We start from the raw sequence: 18,765 nt of genomic DNA, 5'->3' as shown, positions 1-18,765 counted from the left end.
TAAAGATAAGTTACACACAAATTAACACCAGCCATTCACTTTTTGCGCAGGACTCGGGCATGAATAGACATCGTGATCTGTGTCGTTATAATGGCATCGACAAACTTGGTTATTTAAAAAGTTGAACAACCAACAGGAACCAACCAACAGTATCTGAAGTTTTCGCTAAAATTACTAAGTACAAATGTGAAAGCGAAAGATCGAAGCAGTGTACTGAGGCTGTGACAAGTGACCTGATAGATTAAAAAAACTAAAGAGTCATTAAATTGAGCAATCATGTTTAACAAACGATTGATAAACTGTCAGACGTGCACTGCTCTCTGGGGTATTGTGCTCAAAGCACCTGCTGACTGCCTGGAGCTCAGACGTGTGCATATGTTGCTGTGCATGCCTGTGTGTGTGTGGTCATGTGATGTGCATTTTCAGCGGTATGGTGTGGAAGGAAAGCTTTTCAGAAACAGAAGATGAAACGCCAGTGTGGAGGTGGATTAATTTCATTCTAAAATGGCATTTCGAAACTAAGACGTATTAGTGTAAACGGGGTCTAATGCTGCATTCACATCAGACGCGGAAGAAGCAACAAGCGCAAGTGATTTATATGTTAAGTTAACGCAAAGACACAAATAGACATCCTGCGGTGCGATACGTGCGAATGGTGCCGCGTGAATTGAGCGTTTTGCGGACATTCGCGACAATAAACCAATCAGGAGCATTTTTTCTGTAGGGGCGAGCTTATGATGTATCACCTGTTGTTGGTGTCCCAGGGGGAAATCCTCCAGCCGACACCAGTTCATCAAACTGGGCTCAGCTCAGTCAGAAGCACTGCTGAAAGCCTCCACCATCTAGGTTAAGTTTCTGGAGGAGTTTATGAACTCACAGAGCTGGGTGCAGCTCTGAACGTATCTAGTGGACTCAGACACGGCTCCAAATGAATCAACGCTGTTTTCCAGTCTTCATAAAACACATAAGTTACAGTTATTGTCTCAATAAAATCCATGTAAGCCATTTAGCAATGAAGCTAGAGTCACTGGGTAGACAAGAGCCCTGCCCATAATGCAAATCCGCGTCTGTTCTGAAGTGAATTTGACGTACAAATAAAGCGAATTTTGGACATGTGAATGAAGCAAGTAAACTCAAATGTTCAAGCGTCTATTTACACTTGAAAAGCGTGATTTATCTGATGTGAACACAGCATAAGTCTGTATTTTTCACAAGTGGGCTGCTGCTGCGACAGGGGGGTGGCTCAGTGATGCTGGTTCGGCATTGTGATGTCTATCGGCCAACGGCGATGGACGATGGCATTGTCTATCGACCCAACCCTATTGTGTGTGTGTGTGTATATTTATATAGTATTTTTTTCAACTCGTTAGAATTTTTATGATAATTTTTATGTATTTGTTTATTCTATGTAATAATCTGCATACCAAATCTGGTGGCATTACAGTATAATAAACGACTCAATTAATTAGATTCATAAATCTGTCATGATCTCCATTTGCTGAATATTTTCATGTGACTCCCCTCTAAACTGCCAATATTGTGATTAGACACACTAAAATAAAACGAATAGTTGTCAAAATTGAAATGCAAATAAAACTTTGCATGTTGCATTTCCCACACTCATTTAATACAGCATATGCAATAGTTTATGAAATAAAAAAATTCAAATGAAGTTTTTCCACTAGCACAGAGAGCAATGCAATCAACACATAGATGACATTCTAACCAAAATAGAGGATATAAAAGGGCTTTGTGAAGCTTCTTTCAACAAAGACTGTGGCTAAATAGAAGAAAGGTATGGATGAAGACAGAATGACACAGGCTTTCTAAAAATACATGTACCTCATCCCCATTCACAGTTTCATGCATTCATCGTAGAAGCCACAGCTATTTAAAAGAAAATCCAGGTCCAGAATGTGCTGTGGCTCAGCGAGAGGATAGCGGCCTCGTTTACACCTCAGAAGGAGAAGTGAATTTATATGCAGTCTCTAGGGCGGAAACCGGCATAATGACACGTCCATTAGTTCATACGGTTATATGACGTCTACGAGACACGCAGAAAGAGTCGACAGATTCCGCTTGACAATAAAGCAGGGTCTAGAAACAGTTGCTCAAAGTTCCCCCTGGGACACAGCTATAAAGAGAAGCCAAGGGTTTAATGGAGACGAGATGTCAGATAAATTGTGGCTGCTTTGTATGCTTCTAGCATTATGGCGGACAGAATTATACGAATGTTCAGCCGAGGCTCAGTTAGGAACTTTATTTAAAAGAGCCTTTAACTGCTATTGAATTTTTAAAGGGCATGAATGATGGTCCTAATGCATTCTATCCTCTCTGTATAATGCACTATTACAAGTTCACATTTTAAATGGTGGTGTAATTGTTGTGGTTAAGACTGCCGTGCTGAAGGAACGCGCTTGGCTCTGACAGAACTATAATCGTCCATTAGAAGACTCCAGAGAACTAAACATATGAGGGATTAAACCTAAAGGATGGAAATATGAGATGGAGAGAAGAACAGAAGAAGTCTGCTATAGAATGCGCTGTGGAAGCCAGACGAGAAATATAAGAGCAAACACTGATTATTGAATGAGAGAACTCTCAGCGGGTGGACAGAGGCGATGGTTTGGGCTGCTGTAAGGAAGCTTGTATGCGTGAAAATCGATAGAATAGATGCTGAAGAAATGATATGGGTTTCTGCTCGGACAGTAAAACAAAGTTATGAGCAGACTTTGCATTCGCAGCACGTTTCTAGTCTCAATGTCACCCGTGTTATTTAAAATTTGTATATACAGTATAAACAGTTAAAGTCAGTATTATTAGCCCTCCTGAATTATTGTATATTTTGTTCTTCAATTTCTGTTTAACGGAAATAAAAAAAAATTTCAACACTTTTCTAAATGTAATAGATTTGATAACTAATTTCTGATAACTGATTTCTTTTATCTTTGCCATGATGATCATATTTTAATAGACATTTCCAATAAACAGCTTAAAGTGACATTTACAGGCTTAACTAGGTCAGTGGTGTCCAATCTCAGTCCTGGTGGGCCGGTGTCCTGGAGAGTCTAGCTCCTACCCTAATCAAGCACACCTGAACCACCTAATGGTTCCCAAGCGCTTACTGCATATACTAGAAAATTCCTGGCAGGTGCGTTGAAGCAAGTTGGAGCTAAACTCAGCAGCACACCGGCCCTCCAGGACCGAGTTTGGACACCCTTGAACTAGATTAATTAGGTAAGTTAGTGTAATTAGGCAAATCATTGTATAACGATGGTTTGCTCTACAGACAATCTAAAAATATATTACTTAAGAGGGATAATTTTACTTTACTTTCTTTATAGTCCACAAGTGGAAATTTTATCTTCGGCTTCACCGCACAACCACATCAGCGTTCACATTACACACATCATTACGTCATCACATACAGTTGAAGTCAAAATTATTAGTCCCACTTTTAATTTGTTTTTCTTTTTTAAATATTTCCCAAATGATGTTTAACAGAAATGGTCACAATATGTCTGATAATATTTTTTCTTCTGAAGGAAGTTTTTAAAAACGATTTTAAGGTCAAAAATCATTTAAGGTTAGCCCCTTTAAGCTATTTATATTTTTGATAGTCTCCAGAACAAACTATCGTAACAATAATTTATAATAACAATAACTTGTCTAATTACCCTAACCTGCCTAGTTACCAAAAGAGAAAGATAACACATGAAAGTGTTTGTTGTACAAGGATTGAAGGCTACTGTAAATGTCAGTTTTGTTTGCCCCTTTGTGATGAGACATGAGTGCCGCCTTAACAGTGACGTGCACTGAGGTTTGTGGCTGGTAAGGCACTGACTCTTTCAAAGTCAGATTTGCAAAATTATCCACTCAATATATTTGCCCGCTTGTGTTTGCCTACGTGGGAAAACATAAAACGTATAGCGATTAAATATGCCTCCCAATAAAAACACCCAGCTCTATGCTACAGAGTCCAGACAGCCAATAACAAACGACCTCTAGTATAGAGTCCCCATCAATATAGTGGGGCCTTTGAACTCACACTTACAACAGGTTGAGCACCCGCTGGTCTCACTAACACCACTTTCGACAGCAACCTAGCTTTCCCATGGGGTCCATCCAGGTACTGACTGGGCACAGCCCTGCATGCTTAGCTTCAGTGGGTAACCAGAGAGTTGCAGAGAGCTAGCTCAGTTGATAATCACCCTGATATTCAGTCAGAACAAATACATGTGTCATTACAAAACAATTAGATTTTTCTGGAAAAAATTGCTCTAAATTACAATATTTTTATTTTAAGTTTCAAAAAAATGTTAGACCTTCATAGAATAAACCAAATAATAACATTTTAGTCTCATACACACACACACACACACACACACACACACACACACACACACACTACAAAAATCCAGAAAAACTGAGAAAGTGTCATTTTTTTCATTGCTGACTTCAACAAATGTATATACAATTGACAACCTTTGATCTAGGGTTGAACAATATATCACTTGAGCATCGATATCGCAATGTGTGTATCTTCAATAGTCACAATGCGGGATTAGATTATTTATTAAAAATAAAAAAATAAGGAAACATTTATACAATGATGAATATGTTATTTTACATTTAACTGATCGATTTCTGTACTTAAATACTGTTAAGACTTCCCAGAAAATTATAAAGCACTGTTTGTTTATTTAAATTTGCTTGTAATTTATTATAATTTATGTAAATGCACTGCATAGAAAAGGAACTGATCATCACAGTCAATCTAAATGAATGAAATCTTTCCAGATAGAGCTATTCAAGTCATCTGGTGAAATTATATTCATATCGCAGCAAAAGAAAATATCGCAATGTTAGATTTTTCCAATATCGTGCAGCCCTACTTTAAGCTCACAATAAGATTACCTTAACATCTTTATAAGTTATTATCAAAAGCTCTTTCCCCTTATGAAGAAAATGAATAGAGAATTTACTCCAGAACGCAACTGCCGCACTCTATATTCTTAGTCACACATTGTAAATAAATGGCAAATAATTTTTAGAAATGATGAGCGAACAGGGAGTTTTTTAAATATGCTGCTATACGCAATAAGATCACCGATATAAGCTTGTATAAACTCAAGACATCTGTTTTGGGCCACTCATGAAGCTCTAATGTGATTCAGCACTGTACAATTAGCTCTGCTGCTTTTGAATTGTTTTATATGCACACCTGTGCTAGACGGGCATGTTTGGCCAATTTGCCGGGTCTCCCGAAAGCGTGATGCATTTTTAAAAAGCACGTCTCGATACCCTGCCTTCTTACTCTTTCATCAGCTTTGGCTACTGCGGTTGGATACTATTGCAATACTACTGGATACTGTTGAGTCCTTTATATTTAAAAGCAAAACCCGGTTCTGAAAGATCAAGCTGTCAGTCAGTTAAAAAAAATGTCAAATTGGACAGATAGTGACTAAAGTGCTAGTGGATGAAGAAAACAGCACAGTATTTAAAGGTCATTTCTGATGTTTGACATTATGGGGGATTTGGTGCTGATGTCTGAATGGTCTCATAATGGTAAAAAGATCAAACACCACTGATTGTGTGATCAACACATTTGTGTGAATGTAAATACATTTGAATTTATGATTTATATAGTGCATCTGTTTTACACATCAAGAGACATTAAAGCTGCGCAAAAATAATGATCTCATCCTTCTGCAGTTTCTCTGGGACAATTTTCCAAGACAACAGGAGCTGCTAACTTTAACTTTCTCTGCGGTAATTCACACAAACACACCCTGTCTTTTGCTCTCTCAGTGTATATTCCATAGCCATATGTCAGTCTATTCTTAGAAAGACAGTATAAATGAAAAAAAAGCTACTATTAAACAACAACAAAAATCCCAAGTTACATAACAGTGATGTGCAAAAAAAATAAGCTGATGCAAATGATGGACTATTAAATGAAAGGAACATTTTTAATATTCTTAACTTAAATGTTTTGTAAATGTAACCACTGTGTCATGATTACCAAATGCAATTACAAAGACAATTACTGTTTCCAAACAGGTTTCACTCTGCCTGTCTTCCACTGGTCAGCCAACAGAAAGCGCCACCCCAATCTCATTGTATTTGCCAAAAGATGTTTATGAGTAAAGCTGCCTTTCCACTGCACACAACATTCCGACACGACTGTTGGAATACACCCCCTTGTGGCAGTGGCACAGAATTTTCAGTTTTGTCATGCACCATAGGGTAGAAGCTGATTCTTGCGGCGTCCAAAATAAAGTAGTGCAAAAGCAAGAGCGTTTAATCTCTGTGCGTTCATCATGTTTGAACGAATGAACGAATAAATACTAGAAACTCATAGACTGAAAAAAATGTTGTGGTGAATGTGGAGACAACATAAAAAAAAATTTTTATTACTCATTTATAAATCAAAATGATATTCTTAATATAACCTTTTTTTCTAATTCAAAAAAATTAAAAAATTAAAAAACAATTTCTCATCTTGCATGCACAGACCTGCTTGGACAACACTGAAATACATCACATCCAGTCGGCCGGTGGCATACAGTCTAGTCACAGAAGTTGAAATATTTTAACAGAACCACAACTCAAATTGGATCCGAATTTTCTGCTAGGCATGGGCCGCTATAAGATTCTGACGGTATGATAACCTTGGATAAAAATGTACCGCATTCACAGTATTGAATACTACTATTTTTAATATCTGGGTAAAAACTTTTTCCCCTTTGAACATATTATATTTTATTTTGAGAAACATTTAAATTATTATGGAACAGTAAACATCCCAGCAGGCACAGGATGTCAACATGACGTCAGATTAATTTTGTAACCCAACGTCAAGGGAACCTCAATTTTTCCAAACCGCAGTATACCTTGAACACAGTAATCATCCCATGTCTAATTTCCGCATACGGAGATGATTGGAAATCCACGTAGCTCCCGGACTGCTCTACATTAGAAATGAATGACTTCTGGTCTGTCATTTGTCATGTGCAGTGGACTTTAAAGGTTAATTCACACCGCACAGTTAACAAACTCTGTCTCTCGGTGTGTTACCCCTGTCATAGTCTGTTGCCATTGCTTGGATTTAGTTTTCACGCAACTGAACAGGTTCAGTTAATATAAGCTACGTTTCAATCCACCTATTTTTGTGTGCATTTTTCATATGTTCATAAAAAAACGGTTGATGGAAACGCTAAAATGCGCATAAGGTTTGAAAATGCGCATAAAAAACATGTGCATAATTGAGTAGAATAAACTTTTTATTCAATAAGAAAAGATGCATATAAACTAACATGGAAACAGTTGTACCGAACAAATTCCAGTATGTGCATTAAAAAATGTGATTTTGTTATTGGAGATCCTGTGATGGTAAAAATGTATATTAATGGACAAACCAGCAGGCTGACCATATTGTAAATCATCTGAAATGTTGTTTTGGTCATTCTAAAACGCCAGTATTAGTGTTATTACATTATTAATTACCTCCAGAATTGTCAAGAGCGTCTGTGCTCCACGCCTTACACCTTCAAACTCCACCACGCGTTCACTGTGTGTCGGGGTTGTCTTCTGAGGTGCAAGTCAATTAGTAAATAAAAGAAAGATTCAAGCAGCTTCTCCTACCGCAGCAAATTCCGTTTTTACCGTTGATTTTTGGAGCCAGTTAATCGGGAAGTGATGATTTTGTTCTCTTTGACTACTTTTTGTCACGGTTGCAGGTTTGTGCGCTCTTCCGGAATGTCTGTGTGATCATGTGGGTTTGTTTTGCTTTTGTGGCCCACGTGTGTTGTTTTGGTCACGTGGCCTTACGTCACTCCGCTGGATTGATTTTTCGCCAGCTGATATACATCATCGTGACTATTTAAGTGCTACGTGTTTAATGTTCATTGTCAGTTCGTTACGTGTGCTCATGTGTGTCTTTCTGTCTGTGCTCAGGACCGTGAGGAGCTTCTGCTAGAGCCTGATTTCCTGTTCGATTCCTGTCCTGTTCCCCTAGCCTTAGCACCTCACTCTTTTGTTGCACCTGCCTTTTTGAGTCTGACTGTGTTTAATAAATTACTTTGTTCACTCGCTATTGGATCCACCCGAACATTTATTTTGAACGTGACAAAACGAACTGACCTTTACCATGGATCCAGCGAGTACTTCACAGATATCGGAGTTCCTTACTGCTAGCAACGCCAGGATCGATCGCCAGGACGAGGCTTTAGCCACGACTGCACAGGCTATCCAGGCCTTGGTTGGTCAGGTGTCATTACTCACTACTCAGGTCCAACAGCTGATTTCCGGAACAACACAAGGGGAGCCTGCACCAGCTCCGGAGGTGATACCTGCGCCGGTGACTGCCAGTGCTAACTTGGGCGTTGGTCGCTCAGTTGAGCCTCGCCTTCCTCCGCCGACCTGCTATGCTGGGGAGCCTCACTTATGCCGGTCCTTCTTAGCCAAATGCTCCCTGTACTTCTCCCTGCAGCCATCTTTGTTTTCCTCAGAGCAGGCCAAGGTGGCGTTCGTCATCACTCTCCTTTCAGGAAGGGCGGCTCAATGGGGAACCACAGCATGGGAGAAGAAATTACCCTGTTGTTCTTCGTTCGACCTGTTCTCAAAGGAACTAAAGAAGGTCTTTGATCGGGCCGCCTCTGGGAGAGAGGCCGCTCGAGTCCTCGCTGAGCTCCGCCAGGGGAATCGGAGCGTGGCGGACTATTCCATTGAGTTCCGCACTTTGGCTGCTGAATCCGGCTGGAACGCGGAGGCTCAATGGGACATGTTCCTTCATGGCCTTTCGGATCGTCTTCAGGACGAGATCTACTCCCTAGATCTTCCCAAGACCCTCGACGAGCTAGTGGATTTGGCCATCCGGGTGGACTCCAGACTGCTTCGCCGTGAGAGTCGCATGCGGCAAAACAGGTTTCCGGATCCTGTCCCTGACTCGCCGGTCTCGCCGATGGCACCGGAAGTTGGGAGCGTTGACCCGGAACCTATGCAGTTGGGCAGATCCCGCTTGTCCGTAGAGGAGAAGCGCCGGCGAAGAACGGAGGGACTCTGTCTCTACTGCGGTGGGGCGGGGCATCGGGTGGCTTCCTGTCCCGTAAAAGTCAACACCCATCAGTAGGTAAGAGGTTACTGATGGGTGAAATTAATTTGGACAAATCCTCTACGTCTGCCACTATACTGCCCGTCTCCTTATCATGGGGTTCCGGAACTCAAGACACACAGGCGCTCGTCGATTCCGGGGCGGAGGGAAACTTCATTGACTCTGGTTTCGCTTTCAGTTTTAAACTTCCGGTTATTGCACTGTCACAACCCATTGCAGTACGCGCACTCAGCGGACTTTCCCTTCCCACTATCACTCACTCCACTAAACCCATAAAGCTGATCACGTCTGGAAATCATGTTGAACACATTTCATTTTTTTTAACAGACTGTTCTAACACACCAGTGGTTTTAGGTCATCCTTGGTTAATTCTTCATAAGCCTCACATTAACTGGGGTCTTAATGCCATACTTTCGTGGAGTGAGAACTGTCATCAGTCTTGTCTTTCGTCTGCTCGTTCTGCTGTTTCTTGTTCTGTGTTTCAGGAGGAGCGCATGGACCTGTCAAACGTGCCCAGTGAGTACCTCGACCTGAAGAGAGTGTTCAGTAAGTCTCGAGCTGCTTCACTGCCTCCTCACCGTCCCTATGACTGTGCAATAGATTTATTGCCAGGTACGTCTCCGCCTAAAGGCAAGTTATACTCTCTTTCTATTCCTGAGAGGGAGGCCATGGAGAAATATATTTCTGATTCTCTAGCGGCCAAGATCATACGGCCCTCTTCTTCACCGGCGGGGGCGGGGTTTTTTTTCGTGAAAAAGAAGGATGGGTCCCTTAGACCCTGCATTGACTATCGAGGGCTGAACAGCATCACGGTGAAGAATACATATCCTTTGCCGCTGATGTCTTCAGCGTTCGAGCGTCTGCAAGGGGCTTCGTTTTTCACGAAATTAGATCTCCGCAACGCATATCATTTGGTTCGCATGAAGCAGGGTCATGAGTGGAAAACCGCGTTTTTGACCCCCAGGGGGCATTTTGAATATTGTGTTCTTCCTTTTGGGCTTTCTAATGCTCCTGCGGTTTTCCAAGCACTCGTAAATGACGTGTTGCGAGATATGATAGATCAGTTTATTTATGTCTACCTGGATGACATTCTGATTTTTTCTCGTTCTCTCCAGGAACATGTGCAGCACGTCAGGCGAGTGCTTCAGCGGCTGCTAGAGAATGGGCTTTTTGTCAAGGCGGAGAAATGCGTGTTCCATGCACAGTCTGTTCCCTTTCTAGGACACATTGTGTCAGTCGAGGGGGTGCGCATGGATCCAGAGAAAGTTCAGGCTGTGGTGAATTGGCCAATCCCCGAGTCTCGTAAGGCCCTGCAGAGATTTCTGGGCTTCGCTAATTTTTACCGGCGTTTTATTCGCAATTTCAGCCAGCTCGCCGCCCCTCTGACGTCCTTAACCTCCTCCAAAACTCCCTTCAGGTGGTCGATCGCAGCACAGGCTGCATTCTCCAATCTGAAGAGCCGCTTTGTTTCAGCTCCTATTTTAGTGACACCTGATCCCTCCCGGCAGTTTGTGGTGGAGGTTGACGCGTCAGAGGTGGGGGTGGGAGCTATCCTGTCCCAGCGCGCCGCCTCGGATGACAGAATTCATCCGTGCGCGTTTTTCTCTCATCGATTATCTCCCGCAGAACGTAATTACGACATTGGTAATAGGGAGTTGTTGGCTGTCAAACTCGCTTTGGAGGAGTGGCGTCATTGGTTGGAGGGTTCGGGGGTTCCCTTTATCGTTTGGACCGATCATAAGAACCTTGAATACATCAGGTCCGCCAAACGACTCAGCTCCAGGCAGGCTCGGTGGGCATTATTTTTCGGACGTTTCGATTTTACCATCTCTTATCGGCCGGGTTCCAAAAACATCAAACCCGACGCGTTATCCCGTCTTTTTGATTCTTCCGAGCGCAATACGTCTCTTGAGCCCATCGTTCCCCAGAGGATTTGTATTTCTGCTGTGACATGGGAGATCGAGAGCAGGGTCCGCACAGCCCTGGATGGGGTAACGCCCCCGGCCGGATGCCCACCCAGTTGTTTGTTTGTGCCGGAGGAGATTCGGTCTGACGTCATTCGGTGGGGACATTCCTCCAAAGTGGCTTGTCATCCGGGGGTGAGTCGTACATTATTTTTAGTTAAACAGCGATTCTGGTGGCCAGCTATGGCACGGGACATACGCGAGTTTGTTTTGGAGTGTTCCGTTTGTGCTGTTTCTAAGACTTCCAATCGCCCTCCTGCTGGACTCCTTCCGCCGCTGTCAGTGCCTTCGAGACCCTGGTCGCACATTTCGCTAGATTTCGTCACCGGGCTCCCGCCGTCTGGTGGCAATACGGTTGTTTTGACCGTTGTGGACCGGTTCTCGAAGGCAGCTCATTTTATTCCTCTGCCCAAATTACCCTCAGCCAAAGAGACAGCGGATGCTGTCATTAATCACGTCTTTCGCATTCATGGCCTCCCGACGGACGTGGTTTCTGACAGGGGGCCCCAGTTTGTCTCTAAATTTTGGAGAGAATTTTGTCATTTATTGGGAGCGACTGTAAGTCTTTCTTCTGGGTTTCATCCTCAGAGTAACGGACAAACTGAGAGGGCAAACCAAGATCTCGAGCGAATGTTACGTTGTTTGGTTTCCCAGAATCCCTCCTCTTGGAGTCAGCAGCTCCCATGGGTGGAGTACGCACACAATTCATTACCAGTGTCGGCTACGGGCCTTTCTCCGTTTCAGTGTAGTTTAGGTTACCAGCCACCAGCTTTTCCCAGTCTGGAATCCGAAGTCGCGGTCCCCTCCGCCCACGCCTTTGTCCAGAGGTGCCGACGCACTTGGAACAGGGCCAGGCAGACCCTCCTCCAAGTGGGTGCGCGCACTAAGGCTAAAGCCGATCGCCACCGGTCGAAGCCTCCCGTTTACGTCGTCGGTCAAAAAGTGTGGCTTTCAACTAAGAATATTCCCTTGCGTTCCGTATGTAATAAACTTGCACCCAAATTTATTGGCCCATTCACTGTCATCAAGATCATTAGTCCGGTGGCAGTCCGCCTCAAACTTCCTCCAGCGTACAGGAGAATTCATCCCGTGTTCCATGTTTCCAAATTAAAGCCCGTTTTTCATACGGCGATTAATCCGCCCACTCCGGTTCCCCCCCCGCCGCGTCTCGTAGATGGGGAGACCGTTTATTCGGTTAAGCGCATTCTGGACTCAAGACGGAGGGGGCGAGGATTTCAGTACTTGGTGGACTGGGAAGGTTATGGTGCGGAGGAGAGGAGTTGGGTCCCTGCAAAGGACATATTGGATCACTCTCTTATCGATGATTACAATCGCCAGGTAAGCGCTTCTGGGAGCACCAGGAGGTGCTCTTGAGAGAGGGGTAATGTCACGGTTGCAGGTTTGTGCGCTCTTCCGGAATGTCTGTGTGATCATGTGGGTTTGTTTTGCTTTTGTGGCCCACGTGTGTTGTTTTGGTCACGTGGCCTTACGTCACTCCGCTGGATTGATTTTTCGCCAGCTGATATACATCATCGTGACTATTTAAGTGCTACGTGTTTAATGTTCATTGTCAGTTCGTTACGTGTGCTCATGTGTGTCTTTCTGTCTGTGCTCAGGACCGTGAGGAGCTTCTGCTAGAGCCTGATTTCCTGTTCGATTCCTGTCCTGTTCCCCTAGCCTTAGCACCTCACTCTTTTGTTGCACCTGCCTTTTTGAGTCTGACTGTGTTTAATAAATTACTTTGTTCACTCGCTATTGGATCCACCCGAACATTTATTTTGAACGTGACACTTTTATAGAAAGGCTGCTTTATTTGCACGTCTTATATGCAATCTTCATGTTTTGTGCATAAATTTAATTTGCATCTTTTGATGGAAGCATAGCTATCGTGGATTGTGGAACATCTGAACAGTGTAAGAAATTTTTCAACAATTGACAACAAACTGATTTGATCTGACCCGGCACCTGATAAGCTTCAGGAAAATGTCTTTTTAGCACTGTGATGGATCACTTAATTAATCATATAATTATTGTTTGTGGCAGTTGTCACAACATTCTAAATACAACAACCAACATGTCCCTGTGAAATCAAAATAATGTGTTTCAGATCTTAGGGTGCTTTCACACCTACACTTTTGTTTCGGAACGTGTCACGTTTGCCCAGTTAGCGCGGTTCGATTGGCATATGTGAACAGGGCAATCGCGCTCTGTTCCACGCCAAAGTAATCGCTCCGAGATCGCTTGAGTGAGGTGGTCTCGGCTCGATTGAAACGAACCCTGGAGCGGTTCGATTGCAGTGAGAAAGCGATCCGATCCGAGCGCGGTTATATCACAGTGTTTTATGGATATGTAGGCTTACAGCTATATGAAGAGAGAATTATGAGAAGGGCGGGAAGATTCGCGAGTCTCCGGATGCCCGCAAACGAGTGATGATCTCCCGGTAATCTCGCGTCTCTCTCCCAGTCCTCAAATAGGCATTGTCGCGCACCCTTCTCACCCCTCCCCACCGTGTCTCTCAAACACGTCACGCGCGTGCACCCTGTCAATCACCACCAAACCACCACCTCTCCTGACAGCTGAGCGGGACGCTGCAAAATAAACCCTGACACTCTGACCAATGTAGGGAGAGTTTACTCGCACGTGACTTGTTTTAGCTCTTTTGGTCCAATTAGAAACTTTGCATTGTGAAAGCGAACCGCTCCAAGCGCAAAGAGCAACAATGTAACAATTGTAATCTCTGTTTCGGAACAACTGAATCGATTCACAGGTGTGAAAGCACCCTTAGTATTAGTATGTCAGTCTTAAGGATATCTAAAAGCTAGCATGCTCAAAAACAGTGACAGATTTTGAAATAAGAAGAAATGAACATCCAAAGCTTACCGCTTGTCACCTCCATCTAACAGGATCAACATTATTTTTGACGTCACCTCATCAAATCTTCTGACCAATCAAATGCTCTCTAGTATTTGACATGTCCCGCCCCATTCGAAACACTATTGCTATATTCGCGTGAGCTCAATTACTTTCACTGGCAGTGCTATGATAAACATGAAAAGCTATTGGCTTTAATAGTGAGAGATAGTTTTCTACGATCTGTTTTTTACATTATAATATCGAAAATTAAAAATAATGAATATAGTTATATAAATATACATTTGGCCACCCCTATATTGGTTCATACCATAGTGAATGCATAATCACGTCTGAAACCAACAGATCTACAGTACCGATTGACTCCATAAGTGTTCACAAGACACTTTCCTTGTAAAATAGTTGTTTGTATCAACATTTAGCCTAAAATAAAGTAAAAATAGATCAATAGTTTGTATTGTCCTACCTAGAGTAACCTCTGAAATAGCTATTCAGCTGTTACTGTAGGCCAGAATGCACTACTTCAATACATTTTAATAATGTATTAGATCAAATAAATTTGATAAACTAAATCCTATATTACACCAACTAACATTACCAAAAACGTTGACCAATCATCAAATTTGGTCACACATCAAACAAACATGCACATTTCCAAGCCCTTCACGGGACCTGTAAGACTAACTGGGATTCTCAAACAATCAAGGGTTTCCATAGAATCACACAGCTAATGTATGAATCAACCTACTAATAGCTTCCTTTTAAGTGGTAAATGGCATATTTTCTGTAGCACCGTGTATGAATCATTCTTTTCCATTAAGCAATGTGCTCTTTTTCCATTCACTGAGGTTTCATATGTAGCCTCCGTGAATCAAAACATTGATAAACACTTTATCATTTTGTAAACTACAACTCTAACAGAAATGTTCAGGTTGACAGAGCTGCTATAACAGGGTACATACAGACATCAGAAAGTAGAATTCAATATCTTTTAAAACCTTTCATAAGACTCTTTCCATAAGACCTCATCGCCACTTAAGGTTTTGATCGTTGACATTAACAACATTTTAATTGTAAGAAAGTAATACTCAAGTAAAACATTATTCATATAATGAACAAAAAAAAAATTATGGCGCCTATAGAACAGCAGAAAAAATAGTATTGCCTTGCAACTGAAGTAAACAAAGCAATGTGATGTCAAATCTACACTGTTAACCCTTACTGTAGATTATGCAGTAAATAACTGTAAAATAGCCAGTGTTTAGCTGTAATGAAAAGAAACAGTATTTTACTGTAAAAGGAGCAGGATTTGTATGAAATTCTGTAGTGCAAAGAATAAATTACAGTAATTTACTCTATGTACCATTACAGATATTTACTGTGATAATAAATGGTAAATTACTGTTCAACCATTACTGCCCCATCTACTCTAATGCTTTATGTTCCTATTTTATATTTATTTTATCTCTGTGTTTTCTTTGGTTCCTTTTATGTTTTTAACATTGAGTATCAGGAGTCAACCAATGCCACAGAGCTTATTAAAAGGTAAGTGTAAGATATGGACGAAATGCATTTAAAGGCAAAAATATTCACACAGAGCAAAGAAATTGTCACAATAATTTTTATAACTTTGTTTACTTTTTCTATAATTAATCTAATTTAATTGCCTAGTTCGGCCTATAGTTAAGATTTTAAATCGCACTTTCAACTGAATATTAGTATTTTGCTAAATAACTAGTAAAAATGTGTTATTTAAAAAAAATATATATCTTAAACAACACGCACATACATTTTTGCAGAGACTCAATGAATTTGCCTGTAAAACTGGCAAGTAAAAGTGCCATTAACAGTTTAAAGGCTTTCCAAAATAAATGTATAAATCATGATATTTGTTGTGTTTTTTATTATTACTACAGGTTTGGAACAACATGAGAATTAGATTATTATTATTTTTTTTCTATGGATGAAGTTTATATTAAAGTATATTTTTATTGTTTTTATTAAACAATATGTGCATAACTGTGATAAATGTAGGCAGTTGCTTTGAAAATATGCTATGTACCAGAGGTGTCAAACTCCTGGAAGGCCACAGCCTAGAATTTAGTTCCAGCCCTGCTTCAACACACTACCTTTACATTTAGTTTGATCAGGTGTGTTTAATTAGAGCCAGGTGTTTGATTTGTTTACTGCTGAGTGTGCTCTATTCTCTGTCCATTAATTCAGATGTAGAGTCTGATATGTTTTAGGCTTTAAATAAGAATCTAAAATGAGTAAGTAAAATGTGTTCAAATGTTTTTGAGGGTTTATAAAATAAGGCTGTGTTTTAAGTTATATTGTTGTTATTTTGAACTGTGTACTTGAAAGCTACTTTGTTAGCTGGTTAGCCTCTCCTCATATAACTTCTTACATTACTTTTGTTTAAGTATATGTATTTATTTTATATTGCACACTGCCATAATGTACAGATGCTAACAGTTGTATGTATCTTTCTGGCAACTAAGCCAAAATTAAATTCCATCACCTCAGTAAGGTAACATGTGCACATCATTACAGGGAATCACAAAAACATGATACACATAGCCATCCACACTCAAAAGCTTCACTGTCAGGTCCCAGGTTGTGAGTTTGTTGCTAAGTATTTTTCAGAGCTGTGTTTCCATCTATGAATTTATATTTGAAACAATAAAAAAGTTTGTTGTCATGAGATAATTATAACAATAAAAGATTGGATCCTTTGGTTTTTCGGTGTTGCCAACTTTATTTTTGTTTTCTATAATTATTTTAAACTTTTTGAGATTTGACAGAGCTTTTAATTATTACAAACTTTAAAATTTAAAATAATTATTTTGTGTTTTTTGCTGTTCAGTTTTTATTTTTTAAAATTTTTTTTGCATGGTCCGCATTGAGGAGAGAGTAACACATTTCACTGCAGCACTTTGTGTGTGTGTGTTTATTGGATATGTGATTGTGATAAATGTTAGCAGTTGCTTTAAAAGTATGCTATATATCAGGGGTGCTTAATCCTGTTCCTGGAGATCTACCTTCCTGCAGATTTCAGTTGCTATCCATATCAAACACACCTAAACCAATGAATTAGGACCTGAACACCACGTGATAATTACAGGCAGGTGTGTTTGATATGGGTAGCAACTGAAATCTGCGGGAACGTAGATCTCCAGGAACAGGATTAAGCACCCCTGCTATATACCATGGGGGTCAAACTCCAAGTTACTGGAGAACTGCAGGGCAGCAGAGTTTAGTACCCACCCTGCTTCAACATTACCTGTAGATTTCTAACGAACCTTAATTAGTTTTATCAGGTGTGTTTAATTAGAGTTACAGCTTAAAGTCCCGGTCACACTGAACTTTTCTCACTATAGACTTCCATTCATACGCATGTGAGTACTGCAGACCTGGAATGCATGCTCATGCGACAAATTTTACAGTTTGCAGCATTGGAAAGTTCAAGCTTGGAGAACTCTGAACTGCGAAATCACATCATGTGATTGCTTGAGACAAATCAAAGATCAAACCATGACCTCTCTGAACAAAAATTATGGACCAGTTGCTTGCTTTTTCAATCTCTAAATATTTTGTTTAATCCCACTCCTTTTCGCAGAGCCATATGACAGAATTTTGCATGCTTAAACGTTAGTTTGACTGCAGCCTTGCTGTGCAGACCTGTGGCTCTCAGTAATATGTAAGATGATATTTATGTCTGCTGATTTCTTAATTTTGTTATACATTTTCTGTTTTATATTTGTTTGCTGCCAAAACAAAATAAATTTGTCAGAATTTACAACTTAATTAATTTAAAGAATTAATAACAGGTAAGAATACTAATTAATTTTAGTAACACCTTGACATACTATTGTGTATGCAGTATAATGCTGTGAGTTGTAACACTACAGTACAGTAATTAACTGTACACAGTTTCCAGTTAGTTACCACTACTGCTCTATTACAGTAATTAACTGGCAACACTGTTGCCAGCTACTCACTGCAATGGTACGGTTACAGTAAACAACTGGCAACACTGTTGCCGGCCACTCACTGTAATGGTTCAGTTTCAGTAATTAACTGGCAACACTGTTGCCAGTTACTTACTGTAACCAAACTTTTACAGTGAGTAGCTGGCAACAGTGTTGCCAGTGTTCTACTGTAAAAAAGCCTGGTAAGGTCAAACAGTGTACAGTAGCAGGGTTTTATGGATTTCAAAAACTATAGAGCATTGAATTCGCAGATTAAATTCAGGCAAAATTTAGCATAAAAATATACATTGTATAATCAAAAATGATGCAAAATTGAATACCCTGTAAAATAGCATCGAAGACTTTTAAATACTTTTTAAGGGTCTTAACTTTCTCCAAACTGAATTATCAACTTTTCTTAAGCACTGTCTTTATTGATTGTAGGAGCTTTTAACATGTACTAAAGAAATCAAAACCAAATATACAAAAACTAAAAATTATTTTTACAAACTTTACAAAAAACACATACATTTATATATACACTTATCGGCCACTTTATTAGGTACACCTGTCCAACTGCTTGTTGACGGATATTTTATAATCAGCCAATGACATGGCAGCAACTCAATGCATTTAGGCATGTAGACATGGTCAAGACGATCTGCTGCAGTTCAAACCAAGCATCAGAATGGGAAGGAAAGGTGAATTAAGTGACATTGAACGTGGCATGGTTGTTGGTGCCAGACAGGCTGGTCTGAGTATTTCAGAAACTGCTGATCTACTGGGATATTCACGCACAACCATCTCTAGGGTTTACAGAGAATAGTTTGAAAAAGAGAAAATA

The 18,765-nt window shown here is 40.6% G+C and overlaps 1 protein-coding gene and 1 long non-coding RNA gene across 16 annotated transcripts in view; one reads left to right on the top strand and one right to left on the bottom strand.

The window, feature by feature from the left end:
* LOC147843375 (uncharacterized) overlaps positions 1-18,765 on the top strand; it is a 704,457-nt gene that overhangs the window by 45,741 nt on the left and 639,951 nt on the right. The gene's annotated exons all lie outside the window — the stretch shown is intronic.
* Positions 1-18,765, bottom strand: part of kcnh7a (potassium channel, voltage gated eag related subfamily H, member 7a) — a 160,326-nt gene that overhangs the window by 109,310 nt on the left and 32,251 nt on the right. The window lies entirely within an intron of this gene.

Source organism: Danio rerio, chromosome 6 (genome assembly GCF_052040795.2).
Source record: "Danio rerio strain M-AB ecotype USA chromosome 6, GRCz13ab, whole genome shotgun sequence".
Lineage (NCBI taxonomy): Eukaryota > Metazoa > Chordata > Actinopteri > Cypriniformes > Danionidae > Danio > Danio rerio.
Note: the sequence above shows the minus strand (reverse complement) of the source record. Positions and strands in the feature narration are given on the sequence as shown.